This window comes from Camellia sinensis, chromosome 11 (assembly GCF_055761805.1).
Source record: "Camellia sinensis isolate YWXY chromosome 11, ASM5576180v1, whole genome shotgun sequence".
NCBI classification, from domain to species: Eukaryota; Viridiplantae; Streptophyta; class Magnoliopsida; order Ericales; family Theaceae; genus Camellia; species Camellia sinensis.
In genome coordinates this window covers 108,787,000-108,796,961 of record NC_138971.1, presented here as the reverse complement: position 1 = coordinate 108,796,961, position 9,962 = coordinate 108,787,000, and the positions used below count along the sequence as shown (strand labels likewise).

General features: G+C 43.1%; 1 long non-coding RNA gene across 1 annotated transcript; it reads right to left on the bottom strand.

Moving 5' to 3' along the window:
• Positions 1-3,898: 3,898 nt before the first annotated feature.
• On the bottom strand, positions 3,899-6,705 carry LOC145803206 (uncharacterized). The gene is made up of 2 exons (XR_014345329.1): positions 6,459-6,705; positions 3,899-4,221 (listed from the first exon to the last, which is right to left on the bottom strand). It is a non-coding gene; the product is annotated as an uncharacterized LOC145803206 (long non-coding RNA).
• Positions 6,706-9,962: the final 3,257 nt, after the last annotated feature.

The following is a 9,962-nucleotide window of genomic DNA, read 5'->3' as shown; positions in this document are numbered from 1 at the left end:
GCAACGCTACCTTTTTCCTCTCGCGTTTGACACGCGTTTGGATACCTTTCTCCTCTTGCATTTGACACACGTTTGGTTGCCTTTCTCCTCTCGAGTTTGACACGTATTTGGATGCCTTTCTCCTCTAGCATTGGACATGCGTTTGGTTGCCTTTCTCCTCTCTCGTTTGACACGCGTTTGGATGCCTTTCTCCTCTCACGTTTGACACACATTTGGATGCCTTTCTCCTCCTGCGTTTGACACACATTTGGATGCCTTTCTCCTCCCGCGTTTGACACGCGTTTGGATGCCTTTCTCCTCTCGTGATTGACATGCGTTTGGATGCCTTTCTCCTCTCGCATTTGACATGCGTTTGGATGCCTTTCTCCTCTCGCATTTGACATGCGTTTGGATGCCTTTCTCCTCCCGCGTTTGACACGCGTTTGGATGCCTTTCTCCTCTCGTGTTTGACATGCGTTTGGATGCCTTTCTCCTCTCGCATTTGACATGCGTTTGGATGCCTTTCTCCTCTCGCATTTGACATGCGTTTGGATGCCTTTCTCCTTTTGCGTTTGACACGCGTTTGGATGACTGCTCTTTCTTGCACAGTCTTTCTCCTTTCATGTTTGATACGCTAGGAGGTGTTTCATTTGAGACCTTGGGTGTTCCCGATAGTCACTTTTAGTCTTTCCTGCATGAGTTGTAGTTAAGATTGCATAATTTTCTTATATCCTTTCTGCATGAGATGTGGTTTGGTTTGTGTTTACTTGTTTGTGTGCGAGTTTGCTGTAGCATTTCTTTGCATAACATTTGCATCTAGATGCTTCATTACAGCATTCTTTGCATAAGCATAAGTTATGTTCTACATTCTGCATGCCATTTGCATTTTGCCACTGCCTACGGGCGCATCTTTTTGTTATCTTGCCTGTTTGTCTAAGTCTTCGGCCTTGTCAAAAATGGGTCGTCTCTAGACTTTGACATTCACTCCAATCATTTCATGACTTCAGAGTTCTGTCAAATAGGGCCAATTGTAGACACCCCATTTTTGACCGACCTTAAGACTCAGACGTCATCGTCTGTGCACTCGATGATTGCGCATGTTTGTGCTAGTTTTGAGTGCTCGAAGGTCCCGACCGAGCGCCTTGTCTTTGAGCCTCTAAACCCTCTATGTTTTGGCCTTGTTTTTAGGCCAAACCTTGGTGCCTCTTGGCTGAAGGAGAGTGGGGCCCTGCCGGCCACTTTTGGCATTTTCCAGCCACTTTTTCTCCTTGTCAGCTAGTTGGAGTGGTCGGTCAGCTAGTTGAAGTGGCCGGTCAGCCACTGGAACTGGCTGGCAGCCAATTTTCTCCTTTTTCTAATATTTTTAGATCTTTTGAGTCAGCTGTTGGGCATTGAAGCTATCCTCCATACACGTGTATGGAGCGATGGAGACAAGCTTTAAGCTTGTCAAGCAAGCTTTTGCTTGAATTGCCTATATAGGGGGAGGTCCCTCCCCCTTGTTTGAGGTTTAGAAATTTTGGAAGCAAATTTTGACTCCCTCTCTAGAATTCTCTCTCTATATATATATATATTATACTCTATAGTGCTTGAAAGTGAGTGTTCTTGACATATTTGCACACAACCCTCTTGGCCAAACATCTTGACCTTGGAGCTGAGATTCCTTAAGACTTGTTTGGGCCTCCTAAAGCTGGTTTTTGGCTCAGAAGTTGTCCTCTTGCTGCTATGCTTCAAGGGTGAGCATATTCCCTTTTTAAGCTTATTTTTGTATACCATATTAGCCACCTTCGCATGCTGTTTTAGGCTTGGTTGTTAACTACAAAAAGCTCTATTTTTAAGTGTTAAAAATGTTGGTTTGAGTCCTTGTTGGGGTTAGGGGTGGTCTACCCTCTTTGGTTGCTTATTTGCTAAGCTTTTGTACCACCTTTTAAGGTTATTCAAACTATCTCTTTTTGGCCTTTTAACCACTGAATTCCAGAGGAATTTCAGCGGTGGAAATGTGATTTTGAGGTCCCAAATAGGAGGGGGTGGTCCCCTCTCCTCTTGTCTTGCTTACATGTGTTGGTAGCCTACTAAATAAGCATGTGTTTCAACTTCTTTGTGGCTTTGTTCAAGCATTTTTTGTGACTTTTTAGACCTACCATAACTCTGTTTTTGGCTTGTTTGATCATTGGTTGCTTGCTCTTTATACTTGTAGTGTAATCTTGCTAACTAGCCTTGCATGCCTAATGAGTTAGCTTGTTATTCTAGCATGTGTTGGCTTAATCTCAACCCATTTTTGGTCTTATTTCAGTATGTTGTAACTCTATTTTGGCCTGGTTGAGTCACCTCTTGCATGCTTCTTACACTTGTAGTGTAACCTTGCTCACTAGCTTTGCATGCTTGCTACTTCAGCCTATTATTCTAGCTTATTTTGGCTACACTCCAGCATATTTTTGCTTATATTTTACCATGCTTGAACTCTGTTTTGAGTGGTCTTGGCCCTTCGAGTCTTGCTTTGTATGGCTATAGCATGATAGGCTTTGATAGCTTTGTGTTTTGAGTCCTCTAACTTGCTTTGCTTGGGTTGTTTGCTTGATATGGAAACATTTTATATGTGATTTCAGAGCATATATCACTGTCATACTCTCATATGTATCACTCTTTCAATGCTTTTGAGAAATTAAGCATCATGCCTTGTTTGCGAGCCAATACATGGGCTTATTTTTCTTGCCATCTATGCTGCAAGTCTAGCATGTTTTTGCTACTGTTTCGACCGGCCCTAGGTCTATTTTGAATGGTCAAGGTCATTTGAGCATTGCTTAGTATGGTTGTAGTGTAAAGGGCCTTGACTAGCTTTGAGTTTTGAGGCCTTTAACATGTTATGCATGTGATGTTTACATGGTATGGCACCATTTAGCATGTAATTTCGGTGCATATAGTGTAGTCACACTCTCGTATACTTAACTTCTTCATAGCTTTTGAGGGTTGTGTATTATTGTAGCACGCCCGCGGGGGGACCTCGCTACAGTTCGGACTCGACTTTCGCAGTCACGGTTCTAAATCTGAACCAAAGAGTCCAAATCCGGCAAATCGTTTTAGGAAAACTGATTTTTGAAAGAAGTGCCAAACATGGACTGCTTTGCCAGATACAGAGTCGCCACCTAAATATTTTATTTTGGGAAATTTAGGAAACCCTGACTCGGTGCCAAAAGGCCACGTGTCCGTCATCACCAAAGTTGCCTCGGCTCGGGAACTTGGGTACGATTGGGGAAGGTCACTTCGTGAGCACCCCCGCTCGCCCGGTCATAGACCGGCCTCTACTAACCATGATATCCGATTTTGAAAACGTTGTGAGTTCTTATACCGGTTATTAGCCTAGGTTACTATGTGATGCGCACAGCATATAAGTATAGACCGGGTCGCCCGAATTGGAACAAAACATTTCATGTTTGCCTTTTTTGAAAGAGGTTTTGCTACCCGCAGGTAGGCTTGAAACATTTGATGATTTACTCCAATTCAGATAACCCGACCTTCACCCACAGGCATTCAGGCAGTTATATCATATAAGCACATAGCCTCATGGTAAGCATGCTATCATGGCATTCACTCACACGCATGCAAGGATGCTAAAGCATAAAACTCACCGAGTACTCCAAGCCAAAATAGAAACTATATTAGAAATCATGCATGATCCTAAGTGTACAGAAATGCCTAATGCAACACATGCAAAATGCAACTATAGCAGGCTCGGTTATTCTAAGATGGCATATGGAATGCTATAACTACCATGTATTCAATTTGGAATTGAAAGTACAATGCAGTTAGTATGATGCGCCGAGCCCGATGCATGCAATACAGATGAATGATGCAAACATGCTGTCATACTGTATGCTAATTGAAATATGCCCTAATCTAACCATCAAAAGCGGATAAATAAAAAGGAGAAAGACGTGGGGTTGGAAGACATACATCACACTCACCCACACTTATTACAGTTGTGCCCTCACTCGGAGGGTCCAAATAAATAATACAGTCCAAATATTACAGTCCCGAAAATATTACAAGATTCTTAATTAATTAATGAATTAACTAAGAAAACAAGTAAAACTGGCGTGCAAGCCAGGGACTGCCTTGCTTCTGATGGATGATGCATGTCCGGATTGTCTTGCGCGGAAATCCACCGGAATGCCCCGATTAGCCTCTGTTTACACCTGTTCTTGAAATGCGTGCCAAGTTCCAAAAAGTTGCTGATTCCTCGTTTTGCTGCAACAGAGAGCAGAAAAGGGGCATAGCAATGTATTTGCACAAATATATGCATGTCTCGATCCTCGTGCCACCAATCACGCATACCGAGGCATGATGGCCGAGGAGTCGAAATGCACAACTCAATATAGGATGAATGCACATGAAACTACAGCTAAAACCTAACTCCATCATGGGTAATCTGGAGTGTCGGTGACTGGGGAATTGAGACACTTTCCGTCACTCGGAGTACGAAATGTACCTCGTTTCCCGCGCCCGGGCTAACTCCTATTCCGAGCACGATGCAATATGCATGATATGCATGAAATGCAACTAAGATGCAATCCTAACATACACAATGCTATGAAAATGAGATGCCTCGAAATGCGTGCACGCGGGCACGCAAACCGAGGCGATGATATGTGTCTCGAAATGCGTGCACGCGGGCACGCAAACCGAGGCGATGATATGTGTCTCGAAATGCGTGCACGCGGGCACGCAAACCGAGGCGGTGATATGATGTGATGAAAATGAGATGCCTCGAAATGCGTGCACACGGGCACGCGAACCGAGGCAATGACAGAATGCTATGAAATGACATGAAAACATGATATGGACTCATACCAACATGAGTGAGCCTCAGCCACACTCATATAAGATGCCGGTTGATGAAAATGAAGTGCCTCGAAATGCGTACACACGGGCACGCAAATCGAGGCGATGATAAAATGTGATGAAATGACATGAAAATGACAAATGGGCTTATACCAACATGAATGAGCCTCAGCCACACTCACATAGGATGCCGGCGGATAAAAATGAGGTGCCTCGAAATGCGTGCACACGGGCACGCAAACCGAGGCAATGATAAAATGCGATGAAATGACATGAAAATGACAAATGGGCTTATACCAACATGAATGAGCCTCAGCCACACTCACATAGGATGCCGGCGGATAAAAATGAGGTGCCTCGAAATGCGTGCACACGGGCACGCAAACCGAGGCGATGATAAAATGCGATGAAATGACATGAAAATGACAAATGGGCTTATACCAACATGAATGAGCCTCAGCCACACTCACATAGGATGCCGGCGGATAAAAATGAGGTGCCTCGAAATGCGTGCACACGGGCACGCAAACCGAGGCAATGATAAAATGCGATGAAATGACATGAAAATGACAAATGGGCTTATACCAACATGAATGAGCCTCAGCCACACTCACATAGGATGCCGGCGGATAAAAATGAGGTGCCTCGAAATGCGTGCACACGGGCACACAAACCGAGGCAATGATAAAATGTGATGAAACATGGCAAAAATGATATGCAAGCATGCTAACAGAATTTCAGCAACAAAACATGGGGGAAAACAGTCCCGAAATGAAGCGAAATGACATGAAATGCAAGGAAATGGTCCCGAAATACGAATTTAGGCACCCGAAATGGCCTATAGCTATGCAATGCGTGCACAATATGGACATGGAATGTAAAGACAGAAGCAAGGCAGCCCCAAAATTAGCATTTTACTAGTTTATAGCATGGCCAAACAGTGGACAAAAACAGGGCAAAACAAGCATGCAAAAATGGGGAATAAACATGAGATTAAGAAGTAACTCATAGCTACTGTCCTCGAACAGGTTCGGGGCCTTCTACAATATTGAAGAGGGGCCAAAAATATGCACATTTACAGAACTGTAAAATCCTCAAAAACAAACATAGATATGGCTAAGCTTTTATGTAAGAAAACGGGCCAAAAGATGGCCAAAGAGGCAAGTGGTATATACAATGCCCAAACTGAAAAATTCCCTTCTACAACATTGAAGAGGGACCAAAAATAAGCATATTTCCAGAACTGTAAAATGGCCAAAACAGTATAAAAACATGCTAGAAATGCAATGCAAAATAAGGCTCAAAAGAGGCTATAACATGAGGTATGCAAAATATTCCACAAATGGCCAAAGACCCTTAATGAAACATGTTAAGAAGGTCAAAATAAGACTATCTCTAGGCCTGCAAATCGTCCAAAAATGGAAGCATAATGGGCTGCCAAAGCATGCAAGAAAACGGTATTTAAGGAGGACATTGAAGCAAGTGCAACATGGAGGGCTCAAACAGGGTTGAGCCCTTAATGAGACATGAAAATGAGCTCAAAATAATGATCTTTCCAGTTTTGGTCGGAGCTCAAATGTACAAGAAAGAAAGGCTAAGAAATGTTGCAAAAAATGAGCTCAAAAGAGGGAAAGTGGACTTACCCTTGAAGATCAATTCTTTTGTTGCTTCTTGGGCCAACTTTGTTGCCTCTTAGCTTCTGGAATTCCTCTCCTTGCTCTTGGAATGGAGTGGTGGTGGTAGAGCTTGGTGTTGTAGTGTAAATGGTGGTGTAGTACTTGAAGCTTTTTAGGAAAATGAGAGAGATGGAGGAGGATTTGTCTCTTGAGGCTTGAAGAACCAATTTTCTAACCTCCTAAAGGGGAGGAGAGGTTCTCTTTATATAGAGAAACCAAAGGGGCAAAGCTTCTCTTGGAAGCTTTGACCAAAAGGGCCAAGCTTCTCTTAGAAGCTTGGAGCAAAAGGGCCAAGCTTCTTGGAGAAGCTAGGCAAAAAGGGTCAAGAGGTTCAAACTTCTTGGAGAAGCTAGCCAAAAGGGTCAAAAGGTTCAAGCTTCTTGGAGAAGCTAAACAAAAAGGTTCAAAAGGGTCAAGCTTCTTGGAGAAGTTTTAAAAAGGGGTCAAAAGGTTCAAGCTTCTTGGAGAAGCTAAACAAAAAGGTCAAGCTTCTTGGAGAAGCTAAAAAAAGGGGTCAAGCTTCTTGGAGAAGCTAAAAGAGGTCAAGCTTCTTGGAGAAGCTAAAAAAAAGGTCCAAAAGGGTCAAGCTCCCTCAAGAAAAGGTCTCGGTTAGGAGAAGTGGCCGATTGATCAAAAATAGTGGCCGGCCATGAACTTTTAGGGTCCTCCCAAGTGTGTAGATCACAGATATGTGGTCGAAAGTTGGCAACACTAACTCCAAGGTGTTCAACATTAGCCCGGAAGTTGGGAAAACGGGCGCCGGGAGGCTCCGGAGGAGAGATAACTGGTTGCTGCAACAATTGCTGGCCTCCCACCCTTCAGTGACCTTCCCTGTGATAAAACAGAGGTACCTGCCAAAAATGAACGAAAACCATTGCAAAACGAATGTTCCGGGGCCAAAACACGCAGTTCGAGGTCCCGAAAATGGGCTGTTAAGCACCGAAAGTGGCATTCGACCTCGAAGTGGGTTTCTCAGCCCCCAGTGTCCCTCAAAAGGGAGAAAATAGGAAGTATGCCAAAAATCAGAGCAATAGGAGATGGTTAAGCGGTCCCGAACCGAGGCACACGGCCTGACGGCTCCGAAAACCGGGAACCGGACTCCGAAATGGGAAAAATGGCCTACGGCCACCAAATGTAGCCTACGGACATTGAGAGATGGTCTACAGGACCTCTCCCTCCCCTCAGGAAAAGAAACAAAGAAAACCGAGTCTGGTTCGCAAACCGAGACAAGGCACAGAAAAGGGTTCGGGAGTCCGGAGGCAGGGCTCACGGCCGCAACTCCGAAACTTCTGAACAAGCACATTACGCAATATCACCAAGTGCTCAATCGGTGACGTCTGAGTCTCAAGGTCGGTCAAAAATGGGGTGTCTACAATTATGCCTTGCTTATAGGCCAACATGTGTGCATGTTCTAGTATTTTGAGCTTCCATTTCAGCATGTTTAGGCCATTATTTTGGCATAATTGAGCTCTGTCCAGGGCTGGTTTGGACATTTGTGCTATGTATTGCATGCCTCTTGTGTATTGCTCTTTACTAGCTTTGATGTTTTTTTTCCTCAACATGCCATGTTTGCATTGCTTGCATGCTTTAAGGTCTTTAGCATGCCATTTCAGCACTAAACATCTGCCACCTCCCTCATTTCTTCATTCTTCCATTTCATTTCAGGGTTGTTTGGCCTTGAGATTGTGTTTGAGCTTGGGATTGAGACTTATGATTAAATGGCTTTAACCCTCTTTTGAGGGTTCTTCCTAGTCAATGGCATGGTCTCTCCTATGCCTTAAACTATTCTTTTGGTTGACCTCCTCTCCTTAGAGGACTTGCACATTCGACTTAACCAATTAAAGAATGGATTGGTAATGTAAAATGTGTAAACAAGAATTAAGTCAACTAAAACATACCAAGATAACATGTGTTTGGATCGGACGTTAATCCAAACATAAGAAATACGGAACGTTTCATACTTGAAGCGATGAAACGTGTCACATTTCTTGGTCGCTAACACCCTTGATCAAGCATGATAGGGTGGAGGCTCTTTGTGTGTTGTTTGTACATTCGTAAACATGGTATAAGCTTGGTTCTTGGCCACTATGCATTGAAAATGCTTGGTTGGTGGCTTGAGAGCAGAGTGCCACGCTCCTTTGAGCTTCAGACATGATTGGGAGAGTGGCAATGCCTACATTGTCTTGCAAATACGTTGTTGTGCCTCTGTTGTTCTCTGTTGCAGCAAAACCAGAAGCCTGGAGAAGCAACTAGCTAACCAACCAGTTTTACTAGCCGACCGACCAGTAGCACTAGCCGACCGGCCAGTTTTAGTGGCTGGCAACCACTTTTTCTGGCTGGCAGCCCACAAGCAGATTCCTGTTTTAAGGTAAAGGCAGTCTGGAGGTTGGCACAATTTTCAGAGATCAAAGCATGTGCAAACAGAGGCAATTGACAGCATGGTAATGGATTTCTAAGCGAACGCCAACCGAGCATGCATCTTCAACCTCTTGGAACAAAGCTGAGGCAGTATGATTTGTAATTAGTTTTACTTGTTAGTTAGCTTAAATTGGTAATTTAATTAATAGTTTGTTAATTAATTAAGTGTTGTAATAATTAGTAAGTAGTTTACTAGTTATTTGTTTTGTTGTGTAATAATTAATCTAATTGGCTTAATTAGATTGGTTAGTTAGCTTAGCTTAAATTAGCTTAGCTAATTCATTTGGACCCTCCGTCGAGAGGGCAAATGTTGTAATAAGTGTGTGTGTGTGTGAATGTCTTCCAACCCCACGTCTTTCTCCCTTTTACTTAACCGCTTTCGATGGTTAGTTTAGGGTCATTTTCAATTAGCATACCTTATGCTTGCATGTTTGCATCATTCATTTGTCTTGCATGCACCGGGCTCGGCGCATCATTCAAACTGCATTGACTTTCAATACCTATTTGAATACGTGCATCAAATCATTACATTCACATGCCATCTTAGATAGTCGAGCCTATTTAGTTGTATTTTTGCATATGTTACATTAGGCATTTTTAACATAGCTAGGATCATGCATGATTTCTAACTAGTTCTCTGTTTTGGCTTAGAGTACACTGTAAGTGTTTACGCTTTAGCATACTTGCATGTGTATGAGTGTTGCTAGGATAGCATGCTTGCCATGAGGCTATTTGCTTAATTGCTATAACTGCATGAATGCCTGTGGGTGAAGGTTTCGTTACTTAAATTGGAACAATTCATCAAAATATGAGTTTTAAGCCCACTTGGAGTGGCAAATCATCATGTTTTAAGCCCACCTTGTTTGGTGGCAAATCCGCATTTCTAAGCCCACTTGAGGGTGGCAAATTCAAACCATTTTCGAAAGCAAATATTGAATTGTTTTGTTCCAATTTAGGCGATCTAGTTTATACTTATATGCTGTGCGCATCACATAGTAAGTTAGCTAAATAACTGGAATAAGAACGCATGTGTTTATAAAAACAACATATCAT